The sequence below is a fragment of the Bos taurus genome, chromosome 7 (genome assembly GCF_002263795.3).
Source record: "Bos taurus isolate L1 Dominette 01449 registration number 42190680 breed Hereford chromosome 7, ARS-UCD2.0, whole genome shotgun sequence".
Lineage (NCBI taxonomy): Eukaryota > Metazoa > Chordata > Mammalia > Artiodactyla > Bovidae > Bos > Bos taurus.
In genome coordinates this window covers 14476126-14497821 of record NC_037334.1, presented here as the reverse complement: position 1 = coordinate 14497821, position 21696 = coordinate 14476126, and the positions used below count along the sequence as shown (strand labels likewise).

Here is a 21696-nt window from a genome sequence, read left to right as displayed (position 1 = left end):
GGGATCAAACCCACGTCCTCTGCTTTGGCAGGTGGATTCTTACCCAGTGCACCACCAGGGAAGTCTGCCTTTACTTCATTCTGAATGTCAAAGAATGGGAAACCTGGAGGACTTCGGAGTAGGAAAGGAATATGAGGCTGCCTGTTGCATTTTTCTAGAGACTTAATTGTTAGCATATCCTTCTAGACTGTGAATGTGAAATTTGTCTCATTTAAAAATCTCCCCATCTCTTGTGCCAAATCTAAACTCCTTACCTGGCCCAATTCAGTAAACCTCAGTTTCTTCATCCATAAAATGGGGACAACAATAAAATACACACACACACACACACACACACACACACACACACACTGTATAGCATTGTGTTTAGCAGTGTGCCTGGCATATGGAAGGAGCCTGTGAAGGTTAGCTATTATTATTATCACAAATCCCTACCTGCCTGAGTTGCAGATCTAGGAAGGACCACTTTTCCATCCCATGCTAGTCTTGTTTCTGCCTCTGGAACTTGTTCCCATCTTCTGGGAACATCCTTTCTCTAGCCAGCTCCTTCTCGCCCCTCTGATTCAGGCTCAAACATTATCTCCTCAGAGAGAGCTCCCCTGGCCTCCCCAGCTAAAATGCCCCCCACTTTATTATTTGAACCTATTCTGTTCTTTTCCCAGTACTCATATTGATCTGAAATCATGTTGGTAACTGTCTTCCACCAACAGAACGGTAGTGCCATGCAAGCAAAAACTTTCGTCCCTCTTGTTTGTTACTGGAATTGTCTCATTTGGGGCAGTAGGTATTTCTTGAATGGTCTCAGTTCTGCCCCATGACACTACTGCCCCCTCTTGCTGCTAGTGAAACTTCTGAGCCTTAATTGAGTATTTCTGTGACTATATGAGTTTGAGCAAACTCCAGGAGATAGTGAAGGACAGGGGAGCCTGACACACTGCAGTCCATGGGGTTGTAAAGAGTCAGACATGATTTAACAACTGAATAACAACAACTCAATCTTCTCCCATGGCTCAGAAGTGCCTGTTTCTTTCTCTTTTCTATTTAATTAATTAATTAATTTGGCATCGTGGCTTGTAGGATCTGAGTTCCCCAATGGGGGATTGAACCCTCACCCTCAGCAGTGAATGTACAGAGTCCTAACCACTGGACTGCTGGAGAATTCCTCAGAAATGTCTGTTTCTTAAAACATTTTTTCCCCTTGTGTCTTTGTTTCTCAACTTGTCTCTGTTTGAATGGATGTCCAACAAACGGGCACATTGCCAGCAGCCCACATTAAAGTATGAAGTGATCTTGCAACCAGAAAGCAATCATCCCTGACTAGCAACCTCTGAGCTCTTCCGTGCCAAGTCCTGTGCTGGGGGCAGGGGATACAGCAGTGAACAAGGTCTCTTTCCTCACAAAGCTTTGTGGGGAGACAGTGAACCTGGAATTGTGCAAATAGCCATGTGCACACTTCTAGATAATTAAAAATTAGTGGGGCCGTGAAGGAGAAGATGTGGAACTGTGAGGACAGGAAGTTGGGAGGGACTGGCCACCTTCCCTGAGGAGGTGATGTTTGCCCTGAGACATGAAGGATGAGTAAGAGCTGGGTAAAGACGGAGCTGGTAACTTGGAGGGAGAGATGCCAAGAGAACAGGGCATGTAAAGGCGTTGGGATGGAATGGCAGGTGTTCTGTTTGACGATCTGGTGAGATAGGCAGGGACCATAGCTGTTGGGTGCTGCTGACTACCACCTGAGCCTGACGCAGCACATAGAAATGGCTTGAAATGCTGCCTTTTGCCCATCCAATTGGCACCACTAATAGCACCATGGACAGCTACCAAGGGAGGGTAGTCTGAACCTTGGGGCTGCTTGAGTGCAGTTAAAACTGGCTTCCTCCTCTTCCAGAGGGAAGCTCTGGTTTTTGCCTCTTGGCATCTGCATTCCCCCCAGCATCCTTCTCACCTCTGGCCCTGGGTGGCTAACGCCTCTTTGTGAAGCTCCAGTGAGGAGCAGCCGCGAAGCTGGGCGAGGAAGAAAAGCAGCCTTCCGGGGGAGGTTCAGGCGCTTGGAGAGAGTTTGATGTGGGGTTGGGTGTCTTTGTGTGTGGGAGTGAAGAAGTTGCCACTGAGAGATCTGAGGGACCAGGCTGGTTCTCAGTCCTCTCTTGTCTCAGCCTTGATGCTTCTCTATTTTTAAACATTGTCTTTTAAGTGTCTCTCTCTCTGTCTCTCATATCTTTGTCTCATTAGCTATCTTTGTTCCTCTCTTTGTCTTCACTGTGTATCGCCATCACATAATAGAAAGCGAAAAAGTGAAAGTTGCTCAGTCGTGACGGACTCTTTGCAACCCCATGGACTGTACAGGCCATCGAATTCTCCAGGCCAGAATACTGGAGTGGATAGCCTATCCCTTCTCCAGGGGATCTTCCCAACCCAGGGATCGAACCCAGGTCTCCCACATTGCAGGCAGATTCTTTACCAGCTGAGCCACAAGGGAAGCCCATCACATAATAGGCATTCAATAAATGGAGGCTTTTTTCCTTTGTTTATTATTTGTATTTATTTGGTTGCACCGAGTCTTAGTTGCAGCATGCAGGATCTTTTATTAGCAGTTGCCACCTGTGAACTCTTAGTTGCAGCATGTGGGATCTAGTTCCCTGGCTAGGGATCGAGCCCAGGCCCCTTTGCATTGGGAGTGTGGAATAATAGCCACTAGGCCACCAGGGAAGTCCCCTCAAAAAGTGTTTGTTGAGTGAATATTGATGGTTATCTGTTTGTCTGCCTGTGTCTCATGTCTGCCTCTCTTTGTCTCTGTCCCACTGTCTTCTCTACATCTCTCTCTTGTCTCTACCTCTGTCTGTAAGTCTCCTTCCTCCTTCCTGTGTGTCTCTGTCTTTATGTGTCTCTTTTGTCTCTGGTTCTGTCCTTTCTGCCTCTTGGTGTGTCTGTCACTATCTCTCTTCCACGTCTATCTCTTGTGCCATGCCATGTGTGTGTGTGCTTAGTCATGTCCGACTCTTTGCGACCCCATGGACTCTAGCCCACCAGGCTCCTCTGTCCATGAAATTCTCCAGGCAAGAATACTGGAGTGGGTTGCCATTCCTTTCTCCAGGGGATCTTCCCAACCCAGGGATCGAGCCCTCGTTTCTTGCATCTCCTGCATTGGCAGGTGGATTCTTTACTGCTCTGCCGCGTGGGAAGCCACATCTGTCTCTCAGTCTCTGTCTATCTATGTCCCTCTCCAGGATTCTGTTTCTATTATTGCCATAGTTGCTATATCACAGTCCAGGACCCTGACAGGGGGTAGGGGTGAGGCTCAAATTCTCAGACCTGAGAGGGCTCCTGAGACAGGACAGAGCTGGAACCTATGTTGGGCAGGATTCAGTGACGGGCCAGGCCAGCATCAGCCCTTGAAGGCCCTAGAGGGACAAGTGGGGAGTGTCTGTACCCCTGGTGATGCTGGGGATGGGGGGCATGCTTTAATGGGAGTCTGGGGTGAAGGGTGGGTGGGTGCCCAAGCTCTCGGCGAGCCTGAACCCTCCTCCACCCTCCCCCACCCGCTCTGCTGCCCAGGAGGGTGTCCCTCTAGGACCCAGCCACCAGGACCCAGCATTGGCTCCAAGATGGAACAGCTGTCTGGGCTACAGCTGCGGAAGCTCATTTTGAACAAGGAAGATGATTGCAGGAGTGATTGGGGGAGGGAGAGCAAAAGGGAGGGGAGCAAGGGCCAAAGAGGAATCAGGCTTGATGGTTGCCGCTGCTGCAGTGGGTAGTTTGCCTAAGAGATGGGGAGACCGGGCGAGGCGGGAAAAGGCAGAGGAAGGTCTGTTGGCCCAGCCGTGGTCCATCTGTCCCCACTTCTGGTCTTCCCTGGTGTGAAGTTTCTCCGCCCATCTCTGGCTGTCTCTCCCTCTTCCTGTATTTCAGAGCCTGAATTTCTTGACTCTGCCTGTGTCACTTGGTCTCCCTATTGCTTGTTGCCGCCTCCTGCCCAGTATTTCAGTTTCCCCATCTCTCCCTGCCTGCATCTCTCTGTCTCTCTGCCTGCCACTCCGCCTGGGTCTCTGTGTATCTCTGAGCCTCCTCCCCCAACCCCTCGGTGCTGCTGTCATCATCAGAAACACAGATAAATCTCCAGCAGTCTTTTGGACTGCTCTTTTCTTTTGTTGTCATTTCTGCGATGCTCAGGGGCTGCGGACAAATAGAGATGGCAAATTCCCAGGAAATGATGGGATCGTGTCCTTCCATACAGGGGTATTTACAAAGATATCTCAATTAGGACTAATTAATTAAGCGAGCCACTTCCCCTGCCCTCTCCCCCACCCTGCGGTCCCGCAGCCTCCTGGGAGAGAACCAGCCAATGAGGCGACGGTAGTCTGGTGCTCAGATGGCATCTCAATGTTTAATTTATAACAGCCTTCTCCCCGCTGCCCTATCCATCCATCCAGAAGAGCAAGGTGGCTTCGGGTGCATAGACTCAGGCAGAGGCTGGAGACCTGCTGGTCCCCCCAGAGCTGCACTGGGTCTTAGTTGCAGCATGTGAGATCTAGTACCCTGGCCAGGGATCAAACCCAAGGCCCCTGCATTGGGAGCTTGGAGTCTTAGCCACTGGACCACCAGGGCAGTCCCTGAGTGCCAAGTCTTGATGCCCTATTTGCTCCTCTGTAGCTTCCCTCCCCCAGGGCATAGCGCCAGGGTCCCCATTTCTTCCATTGCTCTAGTCCCACCAGGTCCCTTGGGATTACTTCTTACCTCTGCCTGTCCCTTCCCACTGCACACAGTCTGTTGAGGCAGCCCTCAGCATAGCATCCACCAGCGATGCAGCCTTCAGTATAATGACAAAGGCGATGATGCCCCCCTTAATGTGATGCCAGGGTAGCATTGGAGTGATAAACGTACCTTGAAATGTGACTTCAGTTCTGCAGACAGGCATTGGCTGGGGCATTTGGTGCAGTGAGAAGGAAGAGAAATTTGCTCATTCCGGTGAACGCATTCTCTGGCTATTCTAGGAGACCAGGAATCCCCAGCCCTGCTGGCCGAAGCTGGCTCCATTAGCCCTTGTAAAGTGCCATGTGACCTCAGCAGGACACCAGGCTTATTAGTAAAGCATAAATTCTGCAGGAATATTTCAGGACTGACTGCCATGCTAATGAATTGGTTGAGGACACCTAAGAGTGCAACCGACAGAACATATACAGATGTCAGTTCCTGCTGAGAGGAGCGTGGAAATATTCGCTGTTACAGGCAGCTGGACACAAATGCACATGGAGAGTTGTATTAATACATGGAAGGGCAGGGATCTTCTTGAATGGACACAAATGTGTAACATGTTTGTGGCTCCCGATTAGACATACAGATACGTACAGGGCTGTGCAGATTAGCACACACAGGGTCATGGGCGTTTATAAGGGGGCATTCCCTTCTGTGATGGGCACTGTGGCAGTGCAGTTTCTGGATTAAGCAGTGTTCGTTTATGTACGTGGCTACACAGTAGCACATGGGCTTGAGGACTCAAGGAGAGAGGCATACAGATAAACATGTATGCAGGGTACACCTGATCTATATAAAGATGTGTTGTGTTGTTTAGTTGCTAAGTCATGGCAACTCTTTTGTGAGCCTGCTACGCTCCTCTGTCCATGGGATTCTCCAGGCAAGAATATTAGAGTGGGTTACCATTTCCTTCTCCAGGGAATCTTCCAGACCCAAGGATTGAACTCGAGTCTTCCTGCATTAGCAGGTGGGTTCTTTAGCACTTAGCTACCTGGAAAGCCTATACACACACACACACACACACATATGTATGTATAATATGTATATGTATATATTTAAGAGTCCTTATGCAGACTGACTTGTGGACTCACAAATTGCATATGGGAATAGATGCTTGTGAACACGTCTAAATGAAGGGAATGTTCACACCTATGGACAACAGTGCAAGAGGCATGCATATTTGCACTCACGCAGTGATGCACACCAGCATTCCCCTCAGTTTATGCTCGTATGCACCCATGCACATGACTCGTCACAGATGTGTCCAGATGTTCCATGCGTGTCCAGAATGCAGATGCTCACAGGTGCCTGTGGATGAACGCTGATGTCCACAGTCACAGAGCCCCCTGTGGACCCCAGTACCCACATGTCACTATTTGGGATGCAAATGACCACCCCCCGACCAAATTCCCCAGGGTTCCTGGCAAAATGAGATCTCAAAGCCAGCATGAGTGACTTTTTCAGACCCTTTTTGGAGAACCATGGGGAAGGAGACCCGAGTTACACAAGTGCAAATACAGAGCCCCGAGCCAGCCTCACTCAGGCTGTCTTAGCTGAGATTCTCCCCTGTTTGACACCCTGCTCCCATCAGGGCCAGTTATGGCCGCCAATGCTCAGGTATGGCTTAAAGTGGCACCCAGCACAGGTGGAGCTCCGTGTGTTTTAGGGACTATCTCTAACACTGAATAGAACCATCATTATGAATATTCTTTTTTAAAAAATATTATTTATTTATTTAGCTGTACCAGGTCTTAGTGGCAGCACAAGGGGTCTTTAGCTGAAGCATGCCAACTCTTCGTTGTGGCATGTGGGGTCTAGTTCCCTGACCAGGAATGGAACCCAGGCCCCCTGCATTGGGAGCACAGAGTCTTAGCCACTGGACCACCAGGGAAGTCCCCTATTATGAATATTTTTGAAATGCAAACAGATTCTTTATCCTCTGCATTTCAGTCCTGGCATTATCATCATAGTGTCCCAGTAGCCTTCCAGCTTCATCTGTTTCTCTCCTGTTCTGAGAGCCAGTCCTTTAAAGCCATGGTTTCCTCTCCCACTGTGCACTCTTCCCTGACATCTCTCTTCATTCTCATTTGCCTCCAAACATCACAGTTCCTGTCTGTCTGCCTGGGGATGGGTGGATGTTGGAGCATCTATTTGGAATTAAAAAAAAAAAACCTGATATGGCCCAGTGAAGTAAGAATTTTAGATAAAGAATACAGGGAGTCTCAGAAAACCCAATAACAGGGGCTTCAGGGACTTGGGAAGCTGTCATTCACTCACTTTTTTAGCAATTCAGTTGGCAAATATTTGTTCTCTACCTACTAGGCGCCAGGTAGACAAGAAAAACAGGGTGTTTGCTCTCATGGAGCTGATATTTTAGTGGAAAGAGACCAGTAACAGGGCTTCCATGGTGACTCAGTGGTAAAAGAATCTGCCTGCCAATGTAGGAGACATGGGTTTGATCCCTGGTTCGGGAAGATCCCACATGCCATTTAGCAACTAAGTCCATGCATCACAACTGTTGAGCTGTGCTCTAGAGCCCGGGAGCCACAACTAAGGAAGCCTGCGTGCCCTAGAGTCTGTGCTTGGCAACAGGAGAAACCACCACAATGAGAAGCCTGAGCACCACAATTAGAGAGTAGGCCCCCACTTGCTGTAATTAGAGAAAGGCTTGCGCAGCAGCGAAGACCCAGCCCAACCAAAAATAAAAATAAGTAAATAAATAAAATTATACATAAGAAAAGAGACTGGTAATAAGTGAGAGATTATCAGCCGGTAACAGCACTGTGCAGATGTAAACTAGGGTGAGGGATGTGGTGGAGGTGGGGCTCCTATGGATTCAGGAGGAAACCCTCTTTTCTGTCCACCCCCCTACTCTGAGGCGTCTTCATTTCTGCACTCCTCACTCCAGCCTGTCATGGCTCTGGTTTCTGCAGCCCCTGATCCGCCATGCGTCTCCAGCTCCAGGGCCCCACTGGCCCCCATACCTTTTAATTGCCTTGACCTCCATGTTCCAATTCCATCTCCCTGGACTAGAGAATTTATCTCTTTCAACTTGTATCAGGAATCCACTTACCGTCCAGTTTGTCAGACACCCTGGGTGCCTGGGGACATGTGGTTTGGAGGTCTTCCACTCAGTTGGGATTTACAAGTAGAAGTTTTCTCTTGGAAGGGTCACTGGGAAGGGAGGCAGTGCTAGACATCATCACTCATTCACTCATGAATGCATTCACTCCACAAACTCTGACTGAATGCCTAGTGTCTCAGGCACTGTTGTAGGGGCTGAGATGCAGCTGTGAATATGATGGGTCTACCTCAGTTTTGTGATATGTATATTACAAGGAGACGCAACAAACATCTAAGCAGATATATAAACAAGTTCGTTTTGGAGAGATACATGCTGTAATGAAACTAACAAGTAAAGGAAAGTGACCAGAGAACTTCATTTTGTCAAGACACCAGGATAGGGCTCTCTGGGGAAGTGACTCTTTGCCAGCTTTATTGAGATATAGTGGACATATAACATTGTGTAACTTTAAGGTGTACAAGAAGATGATTTGATACACACGTGTATTACAAAATGATTTTCACCAGAGTTAGTTAACACCTCCATCACCTCACATCATTACCATTTTTGTGTGTGTGAGGTGAGAACATTTAAGATTTCTCTCTTAGTGACTTTCAAGTATATAATACAGTGTTGGTAATTATTGTCACCATGCTGTACATTAGATCCCCAGAATTCATTCATCTTAGAAGTTTGAAGAGGTGACATGTCAACAGAGACCTGACAGATGAGAAGAAGCCAGCCATGGAAAGAACTGAGAAAGGGAAGACCATTCTTGGAAAAGGAAGAGCATTCTGGCAAAAGAGTGTTCTGAGAAAGGGAAAGAACTGGGAGAAGAGCATTCTGAGAGAAGGAGAGAACTGGGAGAGGAGCATTCTGGGAGAGGGAAAGAACTGGGAGAGGAACATACTGGGAGAGGGAAAAAACTGGGAGAGGAGCATTCTGGGAGAGGGAAGAGCATTCTGGGAGAAGAGCATTCTAGGAGAGGGAACCACAGTGCAAATGTTCTGACATGGGAATGAGTTTCATGCCTTCTGGAAAGAGGGCTGTGTGACTCAAGAGGAGGAGAGGACTAAGGTCTTACAGGTTGGTAGGGGACACTTAATGCAGGGCCTCACGAGCCAAAGTGAGTTGTTGGGTTTTATTCCATTCTAAATACAATGAGAAACTGCTGGATAAGTTGCAGTGGAGAGGGGAGCCATGATCTGATTCACATTGTTTAAAGATCCCTCTAACTTCTGTGATGGGGAAAGGATACCAGTGAGTGAGCGTGGAAGCAGGGAGATCAGGGAGGAGGTGACTGCAATAGTCCAAGCAAAAGCCAGAGGTGGCTGGGCTGGGAAAGAAGCATCTGGAAAAGTGAACAGTGCGCAAACTGGCACGGTTCTTAGGGGAGAGCCATCAGGACTTGCTGATGGATCCGACTGACGTCGGGGAGGAGAAGGTGAGGAACAGAGAAATGGGGTGATGTTTGGAGAGGACCAGAGACCTGGGAACCATTTCTAAAGGTTGGGGTGTGGGGGGTGCTGAATAGAGCAGACCAAATACCAGCTGGGTCTGCTGCTGCTGCTAAGTCACTTCAGTCATGACTCTGTGCGACCCCATAGACGGCAGCCCACCAGGCTCCCCCGTCCCTGGGATTCTCCAGGCAAGAACACTGAAGTGGGTTGCCATTTCCTTCTCCAATGCAGGAAAGTGAAAAGTGAAAGTGAAGTCGCTCAGTCGTATCCAACTCTTAGCGACCCCATGGACTGCAGCCCACTAGGCTCCTCCGTCCATGGGATTTTCCAGGCAAGAGTACTGGAGTGGGGTGCCATTCACCCTGCCCATTAATAATCAGGTAGATATAATGGCCTGGATTTCCCTTCTAAGTTCTGTGAAGGGCATTTCATTCCCCAAGATTTACCTGCCACGCTCCTTGGAGGGCCTGTTTTCTCTTGGTCATCCCTGCCTCTGACTTCCCACTTCTACAGAATTATTATTCTCCACTTTGCGTCTTGTGCCTTTTGGTCTCTGTTCTGACCTTTACCTGGACTGAGAGCTCAGTCCTCGAGGTCATGGAGATTCTCAAATGCCAGAGCACATCACTCTAACTTGATCCTGAAAGCAGTGTGGCCGTTTATCCAATTATTATTCAACAAATAACCATTGAGGACCTACTATGTGCCCTTCTTGGGGGATAAGATGGTGAGCCAAGCAGTGCATGGGGCCTCCTTCAAAACAGAAAGACAGGTGATGACCAAATTTCACAAATAAATATAAATGGCAGCTGTGATAACAGCTTGAAGAAAGATTCTTGGTGTCAAAAGAGCGTCTAATAAGGGGATTTGATCTAATTTGGAAAGTCAGAGGAAGTAAGAGGTAAGATCTGAAGCAGAGAGCAAAGGGTATTCTAGGCAGAGAGAATTGCTTATGCAAAGGCTCTGGGATGAGGCAAACTATACGGCAGACCAAAGACGGCCCTGGAAGGGAGAGACAATGTAGCATGAAAGCAGAGAAGTAAATACAGGGCAGGCCTGCAGGGCCTCGTGGCTGTGTTAAGGGGTTTTATCTGTGTGCTAAGAATAAAAGAAATCTGCCAGTGAGGTTTTGGTCGGGAGAATGATATCATCAGTAAGCATTATAAAAGTTCCCTACCCTCCTACACTGTTGGTGAGAATGTAAGTTGGTACAGCCACTGTGGAAAACAGTATGGAGGTTCCTCAAAAAACTAAAAATAGAGTTACCATATGATCCAGCACCTTCACTCCTGGGCATATAAACAGACAAAACTATAATTCAAAAAGATACATGCACCTCTGTGTTCACAGCAGTACTATATACAGTAGCCAAGACATGGAAACAACCTCAATATTCATTGACAGATGAATGCATAAAGAAGATGTGGTCCATATACACAAGGGAATATTATTCAGCCATAAAAAGGAATGAAATAATGCCATTTGCAGCCATGTGGATGGACCTAGAGATTATCATAGTAAGTGAAGTCAGTCATAAAGAGAAAGACAAATACCATATGATATCACTTATATGTGGAATCTAAAAATATGACACAAATGAATTTATCTTCAAAATAAAAACAGACTCGCAGATAAAGAGAACAGACTTCTGGTTGCCAAAGGGGAGGGGCATGGGGAAGGATGGACTGGGAGTTTGGGATTAGCAGATACAAGCTATTTTCTACAGAAGGGATAAACAACAAGGTCCCACTGTATAGCGCAGGAAAACTGTATTCAGCATCCTCTAATAAACCATAATGCAGTAAGGAATATATTAAAAAAAAAAAAATGGTTCCTGAGGCTCCCATGTGTGGAGTGAACTGGCAAGAGAAAGCGTAGATCAAGACAGATCAGATGGACTTTCTGAATTGTGAGGGTGGCTTGAACCATTGAGTGATGATACAGCGTGGAGAACGCTGCATGAGTTGTAAAGTATCTAGGAGTTAAGGTCAACTAGACCAAGTGAGCGGAGAAGGCAATGGCACCCCACTCCAGTACTCTTGCCTGGAAAATCCCATGCATGGAGGAGCCTGGTGGGCTACAGTCCACGAGGTCGCTGAGAGTCGGACACGACTGAGCAACTTCACTTTCACTTTTCACTCTTATGCATTGGAGAAGGAAATGGCAACCCACTCCAGTGTTCTAGCCTTGAGAATCCCAGGGACAGGGGAGCCTGGTGGGCTGCCGTCTGTGGGGTCGCACAGAGTCAGACATGACTGAAGCGACTTAGCAGCAGCAGCAGACCAAGTGAGAGAGTAGAAATGTGGGTGGGGATAATGCCTGGGCATCTGAACCACTGGCCGGGGGTAGGGAAGGGGATGGAGAAGTTAACACAGGAATCTGGATCTGAACTAGGTTCAGGAGAGAAGATTTCTTTTCATTTTGAGCATTTTTGGGACTGAGATGCTTTTGAGAGCCAAGGGTCTTGGTGAGGGGGAGGGGATCAAGGAGTCAGATATATATATGTATTTTGGAGGTCTGAGGTTGTACACACATGCAAGTGATAGGAGATTTGGTAAGAGTAAATACCCTCAGAGAAAGATCGAGGGAACAAGAGAGCCTAAGACTGAGTCTGGAGCACTAGTTTTCAACTTGGAGGTGATTCTGCACCCAGGGAGGTATTTGGCATTGTCTGGGGACATTTTGTTGTCACAGCTGAAAGGGGATACGACTGGTGTCTAGCAGGTAGAAGCCAGACATACTGCTGAATATCCTACAATGCACAGAATTGTTATCTGGCCACAGTATCTGTCATGCTCAGGTTGACTTATCCTGATCTTGAGTAACATTGAATGACCAGGTGGAGGAAGATGAGTCTGCAAAGGAGACTAGGGTGGGAAGGAACCATGCAAACATGTGTGATGGCAGCCAGGGAAGGAAATATATCAAGAAAGAGAGAAAAGTCAACAGAGTTGAACCCTGATGAGAGGTCAAGAGAGATGGCAGGCTGAAAAATGGCCATTGTGTTTAGAAACATGGAAGCCGTGGGTGGACTTGACAAAATCTGTGTCGGTGGTATGATGGGGTCAGAAACTAGACAGGACCAGTGGAGGTGCTAGTTCAGGAAGTGAGGAAACGGAGGCAGTTAGTGTAGGCAACTGAGAAGAGGGGGAGAGGAGCTGAAGACAGATGGAAGGAGGAGACAAGTAAGGCGTTTTGTTTCTTCATAGGAGAGACTTGCGTTTATTTAAAAACCAATGAGAAAGTTCTTTTCTTACAAAACAGAAACGGATCCACAGACTTAGAGAATGAACTTATGGTTGCCAGGGAGAAGAATGGGAGGAAGAGATAGTTAGGGAGTTAGGGATCGACATATACACACTGCTATATTTAAAATGGATAACCAACAGGGGCCTACTGTACAGCACAGGGAACTCTGCTCAGTGTTATGTGGCAGCCTGGATGGGAGGGGGGCTTGGGGAGAATGGATGCACGTGTATGTATGGCTGCGTCCCTTCGCTGTTCACCTGAAACCATCACAATATTGTTAATCAGCTATACTCCAATAAAAATAAAAAGTTTAAAATGAATGAGATAAATAGATAAATATAGATAAAAGAGATCGTATAAGAAGGCAGAAGACTCTGGAGAGTCCCTTGGACAGCAAAGAGATCAAACTAGTCAATCCTAAGGGAAATCATCCCTGAATATTCATTGGAAGGACTGATGCTAAAGCTGAAGCTCCAATACTTTGGCCATCTGATGCGAAAAGCTGACTCATTGGAAGAGACCCTGCTGCTGGGAAAGACTGAGGGCAGGAGAAGAAGGGGACGACAGAGGATGAGATGGTTCACCGATTCAATGGACATGAGTTTGAGCAAACTCTGGGAGATAGGGGAGGACAGGGAAGCCTTTGCAAGCCATGGGGTTACAAAGAGTCAGACACAACTTAGCGACTGAACAACAACAACATAAGAAGGCAGAGGAGGACCAAAGCAAGAAGAGCTGCATGATCTTTGAGATAAAGGGCAACTCCTCTGTTGTGACAGGAGCGGGGGGCCAGAATGGAGCAAATGATTGTAAAATATGTCAGGGGAGAAGAAAGGTTCCACTTTATGGCTGTTATTCTCCCTGGGAGATCAGGGAACACTGGAGGAAAATGGAGAATAGTTTGAGTCTCCCAGTTTAGCTCAAGTTGCCCCATGACAGTGTGCAGGGGTTCATTCCCATCGTACACACCCATGAAGAAGGCCCTCTTCAAAGTCTGCTACTGAGCTCCTGGCCTCAGACTGGTCCTCTGAGCCTAGAGACAGATCAGATGGGGAGGGGGTGTCCAACTCCAGTGTTTATGAGTTAAGACTCATGATGGATTCTCGTAAACTCCCCAACTCTTGAAGATTAATGCTGCTTGTAATAGCTTATCAAGAAAGCCTTGCAACAATCCTTGAAAGACCCATAAAATCCACGCTGGTGAATTTTAGATAATGGCATTGGAGAGATAAAATCCCCCTACCCTCATTAATCATGGGACACACCAATCATTTGAAGTGGACATTCATTCAAGAGGCCTAAGCACTTGTTGGGGGAAGTGATCCATGAATAAGGAGATGCTCAGAAAGAGGAAATGTCAGCTGTGGGTTTACCACTGATTGTTGAAAGTTGAGCTTGGGTAAGAGGGGCTCAGATCCTGAGATAGACCTGGGGGAAGCTGGGTTCTGAGTCAGAACAGGCTTAACTCAGGTTCTGAGACTGGAGATTAATTCAAGCCCTGCAGAGCAAAGGTTTACCCATGAGGTCTTAAGATACCCCACAGTTGACTCTGAGACGATCTAGGATCAAGTCCAAACCCTGGATCAGCAAAGACTGAACTTCGGTCTAGGGATAGACCAAAGATAAACGTGGTCCTAGGAGACCTAGGAGCCCAGGAATGAACCCAAGTCCTGGATGAATCGAGGCTACAGTTCAAGCTTGAGATAGGTAAGGTCAAATCTAGGTCCTCAGATGGGCCAGAGTTGAACCTAAGTTTTGAGATGAACTAAGGGCTTCCCTGGTGGCTCAGATGGTAAAGAATCTTCCTGAAATGTAGGAGACTCGGGTTCGATCCTTGGGTCAGGAAGATCCCCTGGAGAAGGAAATGGCAACCCATTCCACTATTCTTGCCTGGAGAATTCCATGGACAGTGGAGCCTAGCAGGGTACAGTCCATGGGGTTGTAAAGAGTCAGACACGACTGAGCAACTTAACACTTTCACTTTCTTTCACTTCCCTGAGATGGACCAGTGCTGACCCCATATCCTGAGACCAGAGAAGAGGTTATGAGGATAGAAAAAGAAAATGTGCTTCTCTTGGGGAAGTTGAGGAGAGCAGGGATCTCCCTACCTGTTGAGCCACTTTGCTCAAACCGTGGAGTACTGCTGATTAATGTCCATTGTAAATGACATAGCATGTCCCAGGACTGATGAGGGGAAGTGTATTTTATTTTCCAATGCCAGGTCATCCTAGGATGTAAGTTGAAGCCAGCTCAGGCCCTTGAGCCCAGAAACATGTTCAGCAGAGCTGACAGCTTGGGAATACCCAAGGTGGCCATGCCCGCCTCCGTGTTGACTGCGACCACTCTGATGGAGACTAGAGCAGTGCTTTCACGTCACACAGACTCATCACACACAGGGGGTCAATTCACACTGCAGCACACACACACGTAGCATCCAAGCCCATACATGTTCCTCAACCCACAGCAACACGCTTTGCACATATATGCACATTGATACAGTAGCCGTGTATAAATCCTTGCACACACACACACGGGCACAGAACGAATCACAAATACACTGCCAGCCAGCCAAGGCAGCGCATTCAGACGCAGCCTCCCACCCTATGATACTTTCATGTTTACAGCAATGCCCCGGCTCTAGGGGATATGTTCTCAGAGAACAGTGCCCCCTGGAGTTGTGCAGTGCAGTGCAGTGCCTGGACATTCACATTCACGTTTTTTTTACCCACCTACAGAGCCTTGCACACTCTTACTCAGTCCCTGTTTTATACACTCATGTGTACAGTTCCATACACTTGCTGATGCTTGCACACTTAGGCCTGTACTTGGCTACACACTCACGTGTGTTCTTGGCCACATGGACACAGATGTGCCACTCATCCATCTCACACACTCAGGCTGTGTGCCAGTCAGAGCAAGCAAGGCTGTACTGCCTAACACACAGTCCCCAAATCTCAGTGGTTTAGCACAACCAAATGAGCAGCTGCTCATGCTACATGCCGGTTGGCAGGGGTCTCTGCTTCATGTGGCCAACTGCTGGAGGCTTCTCATCCACATGCAGTTCCACAGTTACTGAGGCAAGAATGTGGCAAATCACGCACTGGCTGTTAGAGCTCTTCCCCGGAGATCACTTCCACCCACACGGCATTGGCTAAAGGAAGTCCCAGGGCCACACTGGGGAAGTAGAGTCTTATCCTGAGCCCAAGAGAGAACTGGAAAATTTTTGAACACTTCTACCAGCTGCCAAATCTGTTTCACATTTGAAGAGATACTCACAGATGCAGGTACACACACACACACACACACACACACACTTTATTTCTTCCCTTACGGACTAGTCTTTGGGACCTAATCCCCTCCATGGGATGGGACAGGAGGGTTTGCCTCCAGAGCTCCTTTGTCTCATCGTATGTCTGAGGGGTCTCCCACCCACTTCAGAGCCAGGGGGTCCCAGAGTAAGAAGTTTCCAAGCCGGAGCTATCGTCAGAGCTGAGAAAACAGCACACACGCCTTCTCTGCCCCCAGAGTGGGCGGTATTTTTCCACAGACGCTGGGAAAGAATAGTAATAGGCATTGAGAGATCTCCGTATTGGCCGAGAACCTTCCTCATCTCAGCAGCTGCATTGGAAGAGGAGCCCCGAGGGGAGAAGGCAATTCCAGAGAGAGCCCAGTCCTCTCCACCCGTGCATCCTCTCGTTGCCACCAGGACCCTCTCTTTCCCCTCTCATGGCCCACCCCACTCCTCCTCTGACTACTTGAATATTCTGAGGCAGGAAACTCATGAATATTTATAAGGGCCTGGCAGTGAGGGAGATAAAAAAAAAAAAAAAACATTTGGAATTTATGAACCAGGATCCGTCTATAAATAACAGGCCTGTGACTGGCGGGGCTCTTCCCTCACCCACCACATTCCTTTGACTTCAGCTCCAGCCCCATCCAAGCCTCCCAGAGCTGTCCCTCCCCTCTTCACACACACATGCACACACAGAGCTTGGCTGTGGATGCATGAATCCTCTTCGTCCTGTGCGCTGTCACACACACACTTTCCCACACAGCTGAGCACACACACATTCCCACCTGTCTGGGAGCTGGTCCGCTGCCTCCCTTCCACACACACACACTCACAGGCAAAATTTGCCTGAACATGTCCAGGCAGCCTCCTCTGGTGTTGGCGTCCAGACAGATCCAGGCATTCGGGCTCAGACCAGCACACACAACTCAGAATCCCATGCAGTCACACACACACCCAAAGAGATGCCTCTGGACCACTCTTGGACCCACCAAGCATGGCACGTCCCTCGGCGGGTCTCAGTGTCCTCATCTCTGTGGGGGTGGTGCTGAGAGTCCCTGCCTCATAGGGTGTTGGGCAAATTGTTTTTTGGCCATCCCATGTGGCATGTGGGATCTTAGTTCCCTGAGCAGGGATCAAACCCGTGCTCCCTCCATTGGAATCATAGAGTCTTAACCACTGGACCTCCAGAGAAGTCCTGCTATGCAAAAAAAAAAATTTTTTTTTTTTTGGATAGGAAAGTAGGATTTATTGGTGGGCATTAGTAGGTGGCTCAGTGGTAAAGAATCCACCTGCAGTGCAGGAGACCTGGGTTCCAGCCTCAGATGAGGCTGACCCTGCTTAGTCTCCTCTCCCTGACCTGCCACCTGCAGTGGGTGGAAAAAGAAGGTATTAATGCTACCAGTGGGGTTTCCCCAATGGCTCAGCGGTAAAGAACCTGCCTACAGTGTCGGAGACGCAAGAGATGAGGGTTCGATCCCTGGGCTAGGAAGATCCCCTGGAGGAGGGCATGGCAACCCGCTCCAGTATTCTTGCCTGGAGAATGCCATGGACAGAGGAACCTGACAGGCATAGGGTCGCAAAGAGTTGGACGTGACTGAAGCGACTTAGCACACACGCGTAAGTAAGGTGGGGACAGCACCCAGGCTCTCGTGAACACAGGGCCCACCATTTGTCCAGAGGGCAGTGATTAAGGATGGATTTGACCCCGTAGCCACCTGGAATGAGCTGCTTTTCTGCCACCACGTTTCCAAGTTCATCCACGTTAAACTTAGTAAATCCTCACTTCTTGGAGATGTAGATCTTCTGGCAGCCAGGGAACTTGAACTTGGCCCTGCGGAGGTCCTCAATCAAACACTTCCTGTTCTGCAGCTCGGTGCAGATGGGCATTTTGACCTGCCCACTGTGCCCTGGGGCTTTCAAAGGCTCTTCACACACCTGTCTGGAGGCTAGACTGGGACTAGCATGCCATTCATGAATGTCCACTGGAAAGGACTGTCTCCAAGGTCCCTTAGGGCAACCTGTATAGACAACAGGCTGCCTACACTACCAAGGGGGCTGCTGTTTGCAGCCATTGAACACTAGGCCCCCATGGGGAAAAGAGAACAGTTGGATTAATTGGCTGCAAATATGCACATTTTTTAAAGTAACCAATGAATACCTGTGGTATGCAAGGTAATATTCTAGGCACTGGTGATACAGCAGTGAACAAAAACAGGTTAAGACCCCTGCCTGACATTCCAGAAAAGAAGAGAGATAACACACAAAATTAATGCATAAATGATGTAGTGTGTTGGAAGCTGATAAAGCAAAGAAGGAAATGGGTGGTGCTGAAACATTCGTTGTTTTGACAGGGGCGAGGTGGGGGGGTGCTGTCAAGGAGGCCTCTTGAAAAAATGACGTTAAATAAAGGAAATGGAAGGACATTTTCCAGGCAGGGGGAATAGTGGGTGCAAAACTTGATGTAGAAGAAGCGTGCCTGGGGTGTCGTAGGAACAGTGAGGAGGCCTGTGAGGCTGAAACAGTGAGTGAGGGGGAGTGTAGAGGAGGTGAGGGCAGAGGGGTGACAGGGGCAGATTATGCAAGGCCTTGTGGGCTGTGGGAGAACTTTGCAATTTACAAGTGAGGGTGGGAGTCATAGAGGCTTCTGGTCAGAGGGAGAATAGGATCTGACTTACGCTTGTAGGTGGCCTCTATTTGCTGCAGGGGGGAATGCTCTGTGGGTGGCGAGAGTGGGATCGAGGGGACCAGGGCAGAGGTGACTGCACTAAGATGTCCATCCAGAGAGCAAAAAGTGCATAGATTCTGAGTGTAGAGAGGTAAAAGAAAAAGATGGGTTTTCCAGGTGGCGCCAGTGATAAAGAACCTGCCTGCCAATCCAGGAGATGCAAGAGATGTGGGTTCGATCCTTGGGTTGGGAAGATCCCCTGGAGGAGGGCATGACAACCCACTGCAGTATTCTTGCCTGGAGAATCCCATGGACAGAGGAGCCTGGATGGCTACAGTCCATAAGGTTGCGCAGAGTCAGACATGACTGAAGCGACTTAGCACACACACACAGGTAAGAGAAAGAGACATTTAAAGTTGTTTCTAAATGAATGCATTTAAGGGATTCATTCTTTAATTCCAGAAATGCTTATTGAGCACCTACTGGGTGCCAGGCCCCATTCTGGCTTGCAGATACAGCAACACAGAAAGCAATAAGCATCCTTTGGATGCTGCCCTTGGAACGCTGACAGCATCACAGGGGAGACAGACAAGAAACAAGATAAATTTTAATGTAGGGTCAAGGGGCAGTACATCTTATGCAATAAAATGCAGCACAGCAAGCCTTGGAAAGTGATAAGGACTGCACATTGTGGGCTGGGTGGACCGGGCAGAATTGGGGATACATTTTGAAGCAAGAGCTGTTCTCGGGATTAGCTGATGGATGGCCTGTGTAGGTGGAAATGACAGAACCTGGTGCCTGGGTGTGAAGATGAGCTTTGAAGGGACACTCACATAAATGCCCTCTCCTGTTGAATGCTCATTGTTTCTCCTCATCTTAGGTTGGGTTTGTGAGAAGCAGAACCCAAGACGGGGATTTGGAGCACATGACTAATTGTGAGTAGGGGGAGGGGTAAAGAGAAGTGGGACTAGGAAGGGGACTCAGGTACAGTGGCGTGATCCACAAGGATGGAGGAAGCTCTCGAATGTAAATTGCATTGCCTAGGGGTAGGCTTTGGCATCAATTAACCATTGGCTGCTCCTAGGGGTGGAGGAAGCCTCTGAGGCATCTCAGGCTTGTGGTAGCTCCCGAAAGCCAAGGGCAGGTCTCCAGAGAAGGTCAGCAGTGCTAGCTCTGAGCTTCCACTCTCAGCATCTGTGGGGCGGGTGTGCCCCATTATAAGGAGATCTGGGCAGAGCCCCAAGAACATCTACACCCCCAGGCTCTAACAAAGAGGGTCACGGGAACACCAGGCATTTATGCCAATCACACCGCAGATGTCTGACACCAGAACCCGTTCTCAGCTCTCTTGGGATAAAAATCAGGCCAACTTGGCACTGGGGCTCCCCTGACACAGCTGAGATCCTTTCTGGATTCATTAACTGCCGGAGGCTCAGCCCTCCGCTTCCCAGACTTGCCTAGACATTCCAGAAGGGAGCTGTGAGGAAGAGAGACAGCCCAGAAGCAGTTCTGAATAGCTCACCTCATTCTCCCATGGTCCTAGAGGAAGGCACTGCCATCACACCCATTTGGCAGATGCAGAAACGGTGGCACAGAGTAGTTGAATCACTTGCCAAGGTCACATAGCTAGAAACTGGAGGAGCCAGGATCTGAACTCAGGTCTTCATGGTCTGGGATCTTTGTGCTTCTGAGACACATTCAACTGCCTTAGACCCCATGTGTGTTAGTCACTCAGTCTCCAGGCAGGAATACTGGAGTGGATTGCCATCCCCTTCTCCAGAGGATCTTCCTGACCATGGGATTGAACCCAGGTCTCTTGCAGTGCAGGCAGATTCTTTACTATCTGAGCCACCAGGAAGCCCACCTTAGAGCCCATGTGTGTGTGCTGTGTGCTAAGTTGCTTCAGTGGTGTCTGACTCTTTGCAATCCCAAGGACTGTAGCCCGCCAGACTCCTCTGTCCATAGGATTAGCCAGACAAGAATACTGGAGTGGGTTGCCATTTCCTTCTCCAGGGGATCTTCCTGACCCAGGGATTGAACTCATGTCTTTGGCATCTCCTGCATTGGCAATGGGCTCTTTACCACTAGCACCACCTGGGAAGCCCTTGGACCCCATGATCCCTTCGAAACCTGAAACCCCTGCCTTCACCTGAGAAGGGATGGGAAGAAGGGAGGAAATCCCTGAGAGAATAGAACAGACAGTGTATGGAGGGTAGGAGAGAAGGAGGTCATCTGGAGGACTCAGAGTACGTAGGAGGCATTCATTTGTCCATTCATTTGTTCATTCATGTCCTGATGATGCCTGCCTATCTGTCCAGCATGTGCTGGTGCTGGGGCCACAGCGGGAAAGAGCACCTAGTTCTGCTCTTTTAGAGCTCACAGCCTGAAAGAGCACGCAGACACTCACCCGGGCAAGAAAAACTATGAGATATAAGAACCTTGTAAGAAGGGAGGGATGGGGACTTTGGAGACACACACAGAGGGGACCTTGACCCATCTGCAGAGATGGGGAGGCTTTTCGGGGGTGGTAATGTTTCAGAGGTGGCCTTCCCAGGTGGTAAAGAATCTGCCTGCCAATGCAGGGGATGCAGGTCGACCCCTGAGTCAGGAAGATCCCCTGGAGAAGGAAACAGCAACCACTCCAGTATTCTTGTCTGGGAAATCCCATGGACAGAGGAGCCTGGCAGGCTACAGTCCACGGGGCTGAAACAGTCAGACATGACTTAGAGACTAAACACCAACCATGTTTACTCTGAACCCTGAAGGATGCAGAGATTTTGGACAGTCCTGGGGTAGCTGGTAGACAGCAGAGTAGAAACACCAGCCTCTCTACAGTGCCACAGAATTTGGTTCGTAATTCCAGCTCTACTACTTAATTTACAGAGCAAGCAGCACCACTTCAAGGTCTTAAAAATTATTGTACAAACGTTTATTGAGCACCTGTGAAGTGAAAGTTGCTCAGTCATGTCTGACTCTTTGTGACCCCACAGACTATACAGTCAATGGAATTCTCCTTCACGGGAATGTAAAATACATTATAGTCAATAATATTATAATAACTTTGCATGGGCACAGATGGTAACCAGGTTTCACATGGTGGTCATTTCACAACATATAAAAACATCTAATCATTATGTTGTATATTTGAAATGAGTGTAATGTTGTAAGTATATATATTTCAATAAAAAATAATGAAATGGAAAAAAAAAAAAGG

At 48.4% G+C, this 21696-nt stretch overlaps 1 protein-coding gene and 1 non-coding gene across 2 annotated transcripts in view; one reads left to right on the top strand and one right to left on the bottom strand.

Annotated features, from left to right (window-relative positions):
• OLFM2 (olfactomedin 2) overlaps positions 1-21696 on the top strand; it is a 77602-nt gene that overhangs the window by 26498 nt on the left and 29408 nt on the right. The window lies entirely within an intron of this gene.
• On the bottom strand, positions 17808-17942 carry LOC112447604 (small nucleolar RNA SNORA70). The gene has a single exon (XR_003035799.1). It is a non-coding gene; the product is annotated as a small nucleolar RNA SNORA70 (small nucleolar RNA).